Source organism: Jaculus jaculus, chromosome 4 (genome assembly GCF_020740685.1).
Source record: "Jaculus jaculus isolate mJacJac1 chromosome 4, mJacJac1.mat.Y.cur, whole genome shotgun sequence".
NCBI lineage: Eukaryota > Metazoa > Chordata > Mammalia > Rodentia > Dipodidae > Jaculus > Jaculus jaculus.
The window spans coordinates 63,967,586-63,981,922 of record NC_059105.1 but is presented as its reverse complement, the minus strand read 5'-3'; the positions used below and the strand labels follow the sequence as shown (position 1 = coordinate 63,981,922).

The 14,337-nt window shown below is 41.1% G+C and overlaps 1 long non-coding RNA gene across 1 annotated transcript in view; it reads left to right on the top strand.

Moving 5' to 3' along the window:
- Positions 1 to 2,269: 2,269 nt before the first annotated feature.
- Positions 2,270 to 14,337, top strand: part of LOC123460158 — a 31,614-nt gene continuing 19,546 nt past the window's right edge. Inside the window, exons 1-3 of the long non-coding RNA XR_006636820.1 lie at positions 2,270 to 2,419; positions 10,578 to 10,681; positions 12,722 to 12,823. This is a non-coding gene — a long non-coding RNA (uncharacterized LOC123460158). The remainder of the gene's footprint in view (positions 2,420 to 10,577; positions 10,682 to 12,721; positions 12,824 to 14,337) is intronic.

The following is a 14,337-nucleotide window of genomic DNA, read 5'->3' as shown; positions in this document are numbered from 1 at the left end:
GGGCACTCTGTCTTTTCTAATTTGGCTTAAAAAATTAATTTATATGTTTTAAGATACTTTATTTTTTAAATCAGTTCTAGGTTATCTGTGCCAAGAAAAGTACCAGAGATGTCTCCTTGAGCCTCTGTCCCCATGCATCTTATCACCATTCTCCACTACTGTGATTCCTTTGTCACAGCTTACCCAATGCCCATAGTGTACATTAGGGTATACTTTTGGTACTATCCATTGTGGAGTCTGGATAAATGCACAGTAACATATATTTACCATGATAGTATCATGCAGAAGAGTTTCACTAACCCTGAAAGTCTCCTGTGCTTCATTCACCGATCCCTTCCTCCCCCCATCTCTTGCAACCATTGAGCTTTGTACTATCATGATGGTTTTTCCCCCTTTTCCAGAATGCCATATACATGGAATCATATAGTATGTGGCTTTTTCAGGTGATTTTCATTTGGTTATTTGCATTCTAGTTTCTTCGATGGCTTCTCATAGCTTTATAGCTTTTTGTTTTGTTTTGTTTTGTTTTTTGAGGTAGGGTCTCTCTCTGGCCCTGGCTGACCTGGAATTAACTATGTAGTCTCAGGGTGGCCTCGAACTCACGGTGGTCCTCCTACCTCTGCCTCCCGAGTGCTGGGATTAAAGGCGTGCACCACCATGCCTTTCTGCTTATAGCTTATTTTTTGTTCCTAAGTAATACTCCATTGGTTGGCTATTTGGATGCAACTGGATACATTTTAGCTTATACATTTATTTATTCACTAAAGAGCACCTTGGCTGTTTCAAAGTAAAGGTATTAAACATCCACATGCAGGGGTTTTTGTGTGGATGTAACTTTTCAGCTGCCTTGGGTAAATACCAACAAGCACGATGGCTGGATTGTGCAGTTTTGTAAAGCACCCTCAAACTGTCTCCCCCAATGGCTCGCACCTTTTTTTAATTTATTTTTGCATCCTTACCAACACTGAAGAAACGTTCATGTTACTTTATTGCCTCATTGGGAATTGGTATGTTCTGGATTTTCTCTTCTCATAGGTGAGTAGTGGTTATCTATTGTTGTAATTTGCACTTCTCTGATGACACGTGATGTGGAACATCTTTTCATGTGCTTATTAAGAAGAAGCAGCATCATTCAGCATTGTTACAAGCGGACAACTTTCAGGTCATGTACATTTGGTCCTGGAACCTGGAAGTCTGCTTTGGCTTTTAAAATACAGAAAGACTTGGGCTGAGGAAGATGGCTCACTCAGTCAAGTGCTTGATGCATGAATTTGGGGACCTGAGTTTGGATGCCCAGCACCCACATAAATGCCAAACGTGGCCATATATGCCTGCAATCTCAGCACTCAGGAAATAGAAAGTGGGTCTCTGAGGCAAGCTGGCTAGATAGGCTAGCTGAATAGGTGGGCTTTGGGTTCAGTAAGACACACTGTCTCCATTGATTAGGTGGAGAGCAAACTTCTGGCTACCACGTGCATATGAACACTCATACAAATGCATACATGTAAAAAATGCAGAAAAGTTCCATTACAATGGAGGGATGGATTTCTGTTACATATGAACACTCATATAGATGCACACATGTAAAAACAATGCAGAAATGTTCCATTAGAATGGAGGGGGTGGATTTCTGTTACACAGTTCTCCCCTCCACCCCCAGGTAGGGTTTCACTCTAGTCCAGGCTGACCTGGAATTCACTATATAGTCTCAGGCTGCCCTTGAACTCAGGGCGATCCTACTACTTCTGCTTCCTGAATGCTGGGATTAAAGGCGTGCGCCACCATGCCCAGCTCTATTATACAATTCTAATTGCATCAATTCTAAATCAAATTTTTATCATAGTCAAATTTGGAATATGTGAATTTGGTATTTAAATTTTTAAAGATTTTTAGATGAGCTCTTTAAAATAAATAAGTAAAAGGTCAAATATACAATAAAAGAAATCTGTTGATTTATGAAAAAGAAAACAAGCCCATTGATTTAAAAGACTTGAAAAAATAATTATTTTCTTTTAAGAAGGTGAACTGATTTTGCTGGGGCTCTACATGCTGAGCTAGGACTGGGAAAATGGAGGACTTTAGTATCCCTGAAGTTTGATATTCATAAGGTATGGTTGTTTGAATGGATGTCCCCCAGTAGATTCAGGAGTTCATTAAAGCTTCTTATATTTCCAGCTACCTGGCTGGAGGAGGTATCACTGGGCGGATCCTGGGGTTCAGCCCTAAAGTGTGGTGGTGGATTTGAAATTTCACTCTAAAGATACGTTAAGTACCTGAGGTCCATCTTGAATTCCTGAAGTGTGTTGTGTCGTGTGGCTTTTGTTTTGTTGGCTTGTGGCTTTCTCTCTCTCTGCTTGGACCTGTGAAAGCAGACCAGCTTCTTCTGCAGTTTGAAGGAGATGCCTGACAGGTACAAAAGGTAGGTGTCAATATCAGATTATAGGAAAGAAAAAGAGGTGTTCACCTGAAACTTATCGATCACAAATAAATGTTTTCCAGAAAGCTATCAGAAAACATTTGAGCTGGGCGTGGTGGGGCATGCCTTTAATCCTAGCACTTGGGAGGCAGAGGTAGAAGGATTGTTATGAGTTCTAGGCCACCCTGAGACTATATAGTGAATTTCAGGTCAGCCTGGGCTAGAGTGAAATCTTACCTTGGAAAAATAAATTTTTTGAGGGCCAGTTAAGGCATTTGCCTGCAAAGCCAAAGGGCCCAGGTTTGAATACCGAGGACCCATGTTAGCCAGGTGCACAAGGGGGCACACAAGTCTGGAGTTCGTTTGCAGTGGCTAGAGGCCCTGGAGCACCCATTCTCTCACTCTCCTTCCCTCTTTCTCTGTCAAATAAATAAATGAAAATAAAATATTTTAAAAATTTTTGAAGAAAGTCATATATGTTTCATTCTCAAGTGGTAGGGAAATTTTACTTTCTTTTGGCATTCACTTGTTGATGTCTCCTTTCTTCTTGAAGTGATTTTTCTGTGTACAAGGCCTTTGAGCTTCTCCTGTTATAAGTTTTCTTTCTCAATGAGTCCCCTTGCTGTGATTATCTGCTGTCTCCTTGTCCATCATCCCCACTTTCCCTCCTTAGCCTTGTTCTCTTACTTTTTAATTTTTCTTTTTACTAGAGGGAGAATTTGCCAGGGCCTGAGTCATTGAAATAGAACTCCAGATGCTTGTGCCACCTAGTGGGCATGTGTGACCTTGCGCTTGCCTCCCCCTTGTGCGTCTGGCTAATGTGGGATTTACTCTGTTTCTCTCTAAATGTGTTCCATTGATATTTCCAGCTTCTCCAGTATATGTGTATACTCATATACTAATAAAAATCTACACAGACTGTGGCCCAATACCCAATTGAAAACAACCCAAATCATTACCTACTCTATATGCAATTTTATCATTTTTCTCTTGTTTCAATAAATTGTCTCTATGTATCCAGTAACTCAGTTCTGAAATACTAGAATTATTCCAGACTTCCTCACTACATTAAAGTAATTTTCATATTTGGTGATATTCCTTCTTGTATATATTTTTTATTTTGTTCTTTCCTCTTTATGTCATAATCTTAGTTCAATAACTTGTCATCCATTGTCTGAATAATTTCTTGCTAACCCTTAACTGGCTCTCCTTCATCCATGTCGTACTCTCTGATTCATTCTTTGCATTTTTACCACAGTAATTTTTAAAAAAGTTTTATTTTTATTTATTTATTAGAGACAGAGAGAGGGAAGGAGTTAAAAAGACAGAGAGAGAATGGGTGACCTTCCAGATTTCACGTACGCCAGATGCACAAAGGTGAGGCAAGCTGCACATGCCCACTAGATGGTGAAGGCACCTGGAGTCTGATTGCAGTGACTGAGGCTCTGGTGTGCCAATTCTCTCTCTTTAAAATTAAAAAAAAAAAAGATAGTTAAGTAGATTTAATGAGAGATGTTAGAACTGTGTATTAAAAGTCACAAAACTGGGCTGGAGAGATGGCTTAGCGGTTAAGCGCTTGCCTGTGAAGCCTAAGGACCCCGGTTCGAGGCTCGGTTCCCCAGGTCCCACGTTAGCCAGATGCACAAGGGGGCGCACGCGTCTGGAGTTCGTTTGCAGAGGCTGGAAGCCCTGGCCCGCCCATTCTCTCTCTCTCCCTCTATGTGTCTTTCTCTCTGTGTCTGTCGCTCTCAAATAAATAAATAAAAATTAAAAAAAAGGTCACAAAACTTTGTTGAAAGGAATTTAAAACTTTAAGTAAACAGAAGACATCCATTGTATGCCTATTAGAAGACAATATTATTAAAATGGGAATACTTTTCAATTGATCTTCAGACTCAACACAAATCCCATAAAAATATAATACAAGCTAGCTTTTTGTAGAAATTTATAACCTGATCCTAAAATTTCATTTGAAAAAGTAAAGAACTCAAAAGTAATTTTGAAAAATAGAAGTTGGAGGGTTCATATGTCTTGGTTTGAAAGCAACAATATTCAAGATAGTGTAGTAAGAAAGAAAGAATAAATATGTAGATTGATAGAATAGAATTGAGAGTCCAGTAACAGTCTTTTACATTTTTGGTCAATTTAGATACATACCTCACACCAAACACAAAATTAAATTAAAAATAGAACAGAAGCCACAATTTAAGGTATAAAATTATATAATTCTTGGAAGAAATTTACATCAGTACATTTTTTATTATCTTGGACTAGTCAGTAATTTCTTGGATATGACATCGAGACTATAGAAGATAGAAGTCACTGGTGCTCCTTTGTTTACTGCAGTCCTGTTCATAGTAGATAAGGAATGGAGGTAACCAGTGTCTTTTGAATGGTGAATAAAGAAAATGTGATACATATACAAAATAGAAAATTATTTTGTCACAGCAAAGAATGAAATACTGTCCTTTGAAGCAAAATGTATAGAATTAGAGATCAATTATATTAAATGAAATAAGCCAGGCACAGAAAGACAAAAGCTATATGTTCTCATTTGTATGTGGAATATATTAAAAAAATCTACTTAATGAAAATTGAGAGTAGAATGTTGGTCAGAGGCTGGAGAGTCTAGTGGGGAGAAATGGGTGGGGTAAGTTTGATCAGTGGGGCCTAAATTACAATTAGGTAGGAGGAAGAAGTTCTGGTGTGCTATTGCATGGTAAGATGACTACTAATAATACATTGTGCATTTAAAAACTAGAAGACAGGTTTTGAAATTTTTTATCACAAAGAAATTAAATGACAAATTCCTAAAGCTATAGATATGTTGAATCTGACTTAAACATTACACTATATGTCCAAATCAAACCGTCACATGATACCCCATTAGTATGCACATTTTTTATGTTTTATGTATCAGTTCAAAATTCAATTTACAGACATAAAATAACAAAAGCACAGTTAACTAAAATAGTTGAATTGGACTTCATCAAAATAAAAAAATAACTTTTGGGGCTGGGGAGATAGCTCAGTGGGTAAAGTGCTTCCAGGCACGCAGACCTGAGTTTGATCCCCAGAACCCATGTAAAAATGCTAGGCTTGTTTGCATGTGCTTGTTGTAATCCAGATGCTGGAGAGGTGGAGGCAGGAAGATTACTGGAGCTCGGCAGCTTGATCCTAGTTGGTGAGCTTCAGACCAGTAAGAGACCCTGTTTCGAAAAGACATGACTGGTCCTGAGGACCATCTGAGGTTGTCTTTCAGTGTCTACATGCACACATGTGAACACACACACACACACGCACACTCACACACACAAGAAACAACACCAACAAAAAGCTTTTGTGTTTCTTGTGTTGGCCCATAGACACTGTGAAATCAAGCTGGTACTGCCCTGGAAGCCTCCTCTCTGATGGCTAGCTGCCATAGTGCTGGAAAGTGCTGTGCAGGCTGCTAGGGGAGAAAAGCCATCAGCAGTCTTACCCAGCTGTGGACCCTATAAACTACACACTACTATCTAGTCAAGAGGAGCCCATCAGTGCAATAGTGACATGGCTGTTAATGGGGGTAACCAACTTTTCTCTGATTGGATTTGAAGCCTGCTCCACAGGAGGGAATTCATGCCCGGTCTGAAAACCTGGTTAAAAGCCTGTGTCTTGGAAGGTCATAGGTGCTAGGGGGGAAGCTACTACTGTTGTTTGGATAAATGGATATTTTATACCCATCAAAATGCACTCTAAATACTTATGTTCATGCTCACAGAGTAGTACTGCTCTCACTTTTTATTTTAATTTTAGTTTTAGAGAGCCAGTGAATGAGAGACACAGAGAGACAGGGAAAGAATTGGCATGCCAGGGCCTCAGTCACTGCACTGGAACTCCAGATGCTTGTCACCTAGTGGGCATGTACAACCTTTCACTTGCCTCACCTTTGTGTGCCTGGCTAATGTGGGATCTGCAGAGTTGAACATGGGTCCTTAGGCTTTACAGGCAAGCGCCTCAATTGTTAGGCCATCTCTCCAGCCCTGCTCTCACTTTGATCTGAGAAGCTTCTTTTTGCAGATGTCAGTGACTACTGGGGAATCTCAAAGCACATTAAAGTACTAAGAAGTAGCTGGGCGTGGTGGCGCACGCCTTTAATCCCAGCACTCGGGAGGCAGAGGTAGGAGGATTGCCATGAGTTTGAGGCCACCCTGAGACTACAGAGTTAATTCCAGGTCAGCCTGGACCAGAGTGAGACCCTACCTTGAAAAACCAGAAAAAAAAAAGTACTAAGAAGTGACAGTTAAACACTCAGCATTAAATGAGACATCTCTCTTACACCTGCCAAGGTTCAGGGAACCTTGTGGAAGAGGTAATGGAAAGAGTGTAAGAGCTGGAGGATGGGGAGGAGTGCTGTGGAGTATTGTAGCCCAGAAGAGAGGTGGCTGTTATAGCAGCTGTTGTTGTTTGTACAAGACTGGGCCCATCAGCATGTCATCATGGATGATGAAGGAAAGTTAAAGGCAAAAAGACATCAAAACAGGACATGGACTGGTTGGAGGGAGGAAGGGGTTCAGTGGAAAGAGGTATTGGGGAGGGAGGACCAGAGAGTGATAGGAAGGGATTATGCTAAAATGCATTATATGCACATATAAAAGTTATCAAAAAGAAAAAACAACAAACTTTTCTGTTTTATAGGGAGCTATAAAAAAGTAAAAAGTACTTTAGTTATCAGTTGATTTATGTCCCCCTAATAGATATGTTGCTGCGCACCTGTGACTATGGCCTTATTTGGGAATAGGGTTTTTGCAGATATAATCACATCAAGATGAGGTTATACTGGGTTAGAGTGGGCCCTAATATAATATGCCTGGAGAAAAAAGACTGAGGCAAAGAATGTCATGTGATGAATCAGAGACTGGATTAATGCATCTGTGAGCCAAAAGATTACTATTACTGATGACACATGGGACAGAGATAACCATGCAGCAGTTTTTTCCTAGAGCCTTCAGAGAGAGCATGGTCCTGTTGCTACTTTGATTTCAGACTTTTTAGCCCCCAAACTGCAAGAGAATAATTAATTTCTGTTTCTTTTGTCCTTCCTTCCTTCCTTCCTTCCTTCCTTCCTTCCTTCCTTCCTTCCTTCCTTCCTTCCTTCCTTCTCTCTCTCTCTCTCTTCCTTCCTTTCTTTTTTTTTTTTCTTTCAGTTTTTCGAGGTAGGGTCTCACTCTGGTCCAGGCTGACCTGGAATTCACTATGGAGTCTCAGGGTGGCCTTGAACTCATGGCAATCCTCCTACCTCTGCCTCCTGAGTGTTCGGATTAAAGACATATACCACCATGCCCAGTTCTTTTCTTTTTAAAATTTTTTTGGTTTATTTTTATTTATTTATTTGAGAGAGACAGACAGAGAAAGAAAGAGACAGAGAGAGAGAGAGAGAGAGAGGGAGAGAGAGAGAGACAGAATAGGTGCACCAGGGCCTTCAGCCACTGCAAATGAACTCCAGATGTGTGCACCCCCTTGTGCATCTGGCTAATGTGGGTGCTGGGGAATCAAGCCTCAAACCAGGGTCCTTAGGCTTCACTGGCAATCGCTTAACCGCTAAGCCATCTCTCCAGTCCTCTTTTCTTTCTCTGTCTCTCTTTCTTTCTTTCTTTCTTTCTTTCTTTCTTTCTTTCTTTCTTTCTTTCTTTCTTTCTTTCTTTCTTTCTTTCTTTCTTTCTTTCTTTCTTTCTTTCTTTCTTAGAGAGAGAGAGACAGAGAGAGGAGACAGACAGAGAGAGAGAAATGGGGGGGGGGGAGGATGGGCATGCCAGGGCTTCCAGCCACTGCAAACGAAATCCAGACACATATGCTCCCTTGTGCATCCAGCTTATATGGGTCCTAGAGAATTGAACTGGGATTTTTTGGCTTTGCAGACAAACGCCTTAACTGCTAAGCTATCTATCCAGCTCCTCCCCCCCCCCACATTTTAAATTTGAGGTAGGGTCTCACTCTAGCCCAGGCTGACCTGGAACTCTGTAGCTCCAGGCTGGCCTTGAACTCATAGTAATCCTTCTACTTCTGCCTCTCAAGTACATTTGTTTCTTGGAGCCATGTTGGTTGTGGTTATTTTCTATAGCAAGTCCTCAGAAATCAATAAACTTTCTGCGCACTAATGGCAATACTTAAAAAGACTGGCAACAACACAACTGTTTGTAGATGTGTGGAAAAATTGGAACTCTTACACATTATTGATGGAAATATGAAATGTGGTGCAGCAACTTTTAGAGCATAGTTTGACATTTCTGTTAAAAGCAAACATATAGTTACCATCTGATCTAGAAGTTCTACTTCTAAGAATATACAAGTGTAAGAAGAGCCTGGGGAAATAGCTCAGTGCTTAAAGTAGCTTGGCAAAGCCAGAAGATCCAGATTTAATTCCCCAGTATCTATGTAAAGCCATATGCAGTATGTGGTACACGTATCTGGAGTTCTTTTGCAGTAGCAAAAGGCCCTACTGCCCATGCATTTTCTCTGCCTCTCTCTCTCTCTGTTTTCTCTATATCTTTTTTTTTTTTTTTTAAATTTTGGTTTTTTGAGGTAGGGTCTCACTCTAGTCCAGGCCGACCTGGAATTCACTATGGAGTCTCAGGGTGGCCTCAAACTCATGGTAATCCTCCTACCTCTGCCTCCCGAGTGCTGGGATTAAAGGCGTGTGCCACCATGCCTGGCTTCTCTCTATGTTATATAAAAAGAGTGATGGAAATGTATGCCCATAAAGCTGAATGATTTGAATGTTTATAGTGATATTATTAATAATAGATACAATGCAGAAAAACCCAAGTTATCTATCAATGGATGCATAAATAATAAAAATGTGATATATCCATACAATGGAATATTATCTGGCAATAAAGAGGAAAGAAATGCTTATTTATGTGACAATGTGGATGAACTTTGAAAAATATGTTGGCTGGGCATGGCAATGCAAGTTTTTAATCTCCAGGGGCTGAGGTAGGAGGATCATGATGAGTTCAGAGCCTGCCTGAGACTACATAGGTCAGCCTGGGCTACAGTGAGATCCTACTCCAAAAACCCATTGAAAAAATATATGTTGAATCAAAGAATGCACTTGGGTGAAGAGATGGGTCAGCAGCTAAACTGCTTGCCTGCAAAGCCTAATGATCTGGGTTTGATTCCCCAGTACCCACACACAGTCAGATGCACCAAGTGGTGCATGCATCTGGAGTTTATTTGCAGTGGCTAGAGGCCCTGGTGTGTTCATTCTCTCTGTCTCTCTTCTCTCTTTCTTTGTGTGCAAATAAATAAATAATTTTTTAAAAAAGAATACAGTCACAAAATATCACAAGCTTTATGATTAATTTGTGATAAAATATGCTGAATGGATACATCCAGATTAGGACAGTGGTTGCTTAGTGCTAGGGGTGGGGAGTTCATTATATGGGTATATTCATTGCTTTTCTAATGCAGTGACAAAATACCTGACCAAAGTACCTTCAGGTTTATTTGGGCTGATAGTTGGATGTGATATAGCCCATCATGGCAGGAAAGGTGTGGTGGTGGGAATGACACCAGCTTTGGTGGTAGCAACATGAGGTAGCTAGTCGAGTTAGAACCCACAATGAAGAACAGAGAGATAAATGCAGGTACGCAGCTGCCTTCTTCCTTTCCCTTCCCCCTTTTCTTAGACAAGGAAACAAACACGTATTCCCACTATTCTTTTTTTTTTTAATATTTATTTGCTTATTTGAGAGAGACAGACAGGGAGAGAGAGAGGGAGGGAGGGAGGGAGGGAGGGAGAGAGAGAGAGAGAGAGAGGGAGAGAGGGAGAGAGGGAGAGAGGGAGAGAGAGAGAGAGAGAGAGAGAGAGAGAGAGAGAGAGAGAGAGGGAGGGAGAGAGAGAGAAAGAGAATGGGCACACCAAGGTCTCTAGCCACTGAAAATAAAATCCAGATGCACGTGCCACTTTGTGCATCTGGCTTTATGTGGATACTAGGGAATCAAACCCAGGTTGTTTTTTTTGCAGGCGCACACCTTAACTGCTAAACCATCTCTCTAGCCCTACATCATCCCTTTTGTGATGCTTTTGTTTGTTTGTTTGTTTTGTCTGTATTTGGAGTTTGTGTTCACAGTTGCACACTTCTTACTATATGGGCACTTATTGCTTTTTTTTCTTCAGTCTCTCCTGTAGAGTGTGTCTTCCTGAGGGCAAGGATCTAATCTTACTACCTCTGTATCCATCACCAGTGCATACTTCAGTGTGTGACACATCACAAGCACTTGGTAAGTACTTGCTAAAAGGAGGTGAGCAAAGTGTGTGGAACAAAGCTCAGGATTAAATAGCAAAGAAAGGATTACATAAAGCTGTGGTCAAGAATAGCATTTTCAGCTGGGCGTGGTGGTGCATACCTTTAATCCCAGCACTCTGGAGGCAGTGGTGGGAGGATCTCTGTGAGTTCAAGGCCACCCTGAGACTACTTCATGAATTCCAGGTCACCCTGGGCTACAGCGAGATCCTACCTTGATAAACAAAACAAAACAACAACAACATTTTCTAGATTGCCAAGAATATAGGTAACAACATGGTATTTGAGGTACCTATAGTTGTAAAAGTTCTCAAATATATTAGTCTAGGGTTGGTGGGATGGTTTAGCAATTAAGTGTGTTTCCTGCACAAACATGAGAGCCTTAGAGAGCTCAAGTTCAGATCTCCAGATCCCATGTAGAAAACAGCTGGGCTTGGCCAGGCATGCCTGTAACTCCAGAGCTGCTGGGGAGAAGAGAGCCAGGAGTCTTCCACAAGCTCCAGCATCAGTAAAAGAAGGCTCGAGCTCACAAACAAGCTCAGGTAGACAAACAACTGGGTGGAAGAATGACTGAGCGCTCAGGACTCCCAGCGTTCCACTCTGGCCACCACAGGCTTCCAAACCCCTGTCTCAGGCAAACATTTGGGGCACTGCCAAGGCATATATACACACATGCATACACCACACATGCACACCACACCACATTACACACACACACAAAAGCAAAAATTATACACACACACATATATAATCTGGCTATACTTTCAAAAACCAGCTGGCTTTTGGGGTTCATTCCTTCTGGCCTTCTACTCTTCATCTCCCCACCCATTTCTTTCATCCTTTTGATTCCTATGTCAACGAATGCATACTGTTCTTATTTTTAGAAATTAACTTTCCATTCTGAAATAATTTTAAATTCATAAAATGACTATATAGATGAATACTCTTATGACCTTCACCCAGCTCCCCAAATGTTAATTTTACAAAATCATATCACAATGAATCCAACACAGAGCGTTAGTACTTATACAATAATATTAACTGACCTACTAACCCGATTCAAACTTTGTCAATTGTCCCACTAATGTGCTATATAGTATGAGAGGTATTCCTTCTTGAACTTCGTCCTACTATTTGGAAATTTCTGTCTTCCCATAACTGTGGCACTTTTATGAAGCATAAGGCAATGTTTTTGAAGAATATTCCTTCAAACGGTGTTCCTTCACAGATGCATATCAGTTACTGTCTGTGGTCCCTATACTAGGAGCTAGAATTTCAGTCTAGGTTCAGATCTGCCCCCACGACATTGATTTTTATCGTAGAGATGGTCAGAGATGCACAGATGAGCAGGAGGCACAGCGCCATGTAATACATATGACAATGGAGGCAAACCCTGAATATGGAGAGAGGATGTGCAGGGGAACCCACCTATGTACTGTGGGACCAGGAAAGGCTTGATAAGATGACACCTAACTCAACAGCAGAAGCACGAGGAGTGGTGAGGCCGCCAGAAGGGGTAGCCCTAGAGAGAAGAACATTCCCGGCAAAATTTAATCCATCAAGCATAGCAGAATACTGCAGTCATTTAAAGGGATAACCTAAATACTCCTTGTAAAAATCTTTATAATCAGGACCACATTTGAACATGTTGAAGAAACCTGCTTTGACCTTTTCTGTCTTGTCAGAATTCATTTTAAAACCCTTGACATTCTGACATTCATCCTTGTACTTTGGCAATTTCGGAAGTTCCGTTGATAAAATTGACTTTAAGAAGCACAATAAATGTGCAGCTAAAGCAGAGGGGGAAAAGATCCTTTTATTGAGGTGAATTACTACAAGTAAATTCAGAAGTACATGAGCCTCTGAAGAGAATGATTAAGGGTGGTATAAAAGAAAATTAATTTATCAGAGGGACTCTGGCCTTGGTTATTACCAAAAAGCAATCATAAATGTCATCATAAAGTTAGACAGAAATCATGCAATTGTGTAACCTTTTGTATTGTGTAATAACCAACAGGATAGGCCCATCTCGACAGAGGCTGTGAGTGGTGGCTGGCCAGCCTCAGTTAAGGGTGAGCACCCACAGTTGGTCTATGAACTGGAAGTTTCCACTGCTCAGGTACAAATCTTTTTAGTTAGGAAACTGTGAATAAGGTTTTGGCTGTGATTTAGAATCAAGTTAATTAGGGTTAGACTGTAGACTACAAATCTCAAAAACCTCAGGTAGACAATATCTTCTTTTCTTCATCACCCTCCTCTTTTTTTTTTTTTTTTGTAGTTCTGGGATTAAGGGTGTACACCACCACACCCAGCTTTTTCTTTCTTTTCCTTTCTTTCTTTCTTTGTTTTTTTTTTTTTTTGAGAAATGGTCTCACTGTAGCCCAGGCTGATCTGGAATTCACTCTGTAGCCCAGGCTGGTCTCAAGCTCATGATGGTAACCCTCTGGCCTTAGCCTCCTAAATGCTTGGATTATAGGAATGGGGTCTTTTCTTTTCTCCTTTCTTCTTTCTTTCCTTCCCTCCCTCCCACCTTCCCTCCTTCCTTTTTTCCTTTTGAGGCAGGGTTTTCCTCTATAGCCCAAGGTGACCTTGAACTTACAATGTCTCTCCTACCTCAGCCTCCTGAATGCTGGGATTATAGGTGTGAACCATTTTACCTGGCTTCTTTTCCTTCCTTCCTTTTTTTTTTTTTTAAATTATTTATTTATTTATTTATTTGAGAGCGACAGACACAGAGAGAAAGACAGATAGAGGGAGAGAGAGAGAATGGGCGCGCCAGGGCTTCCAGCCTCTGCAAATGAACTCCAGACGCATGTGCCCCCTTGTGCATCTGGCTAATGTGGGACCTGGGGAATTGAGCCTCGAACCGGGTCCTTAGGCTTCACAGGCAAGTGCTTAACCTCTAAGCCATCTCTCCAGCCCCTTCCTTCCTTTCTTTATCTGCCCGCCCCCCCCCCCCCCCGCCCCCAGAGTCTCACTCTAGCCCAGCTTAAAACTCATTTGTAGCCCCAGGTTGGTCTCAGGTAAGTGCTGGAATTAAAGGTGTATGCCACCACACCTGGCTCTTCTTTCCTTCCTTTTTGTTCTGTTATTTTTTTTTTAAGATTTCTTTTTATTTATTTATTAGAGACAGAGAGAACGAGAGAGATAGAGTGAGAATGGGCACGCCAGGGCCTCTAGCCACTGCAAACGAACTCCAGACACATGCGCTTCCATGTGCATCTGGCTTATGTGGGACCTGGAAAATCAAACCAGGGTCCTTAGGCTTCACAGGCATGTGCCTTAACTGCTAAGCCATCTCTCCAGCCCCTCTTTTTCTGTTCTTTATTCTGCTTCTAATAACAGCCTATTCTCACTTTCCTCCACCTACCAAAACGTGACCAAATCATCTTTTATATCTTTGGCCGTGGCAGCTGGCTTGAATAATGGGGACAATATTTCATCAGGACCAATCAGAGACTTTTTCTGGAATATTTCAAACTATATCTATGAAGAAAAGCCTCATTACTCTCTAGTTGTGGAGTTCAGTCGGTGTCTTGAAGACAAGAGTGTCTGTGTATCTCCCTGTACTGAACAAGATCTGTAGTACACTTGGGACAGACAGAAAGGAGGTTAAGGAAGAGTTCTGATGGT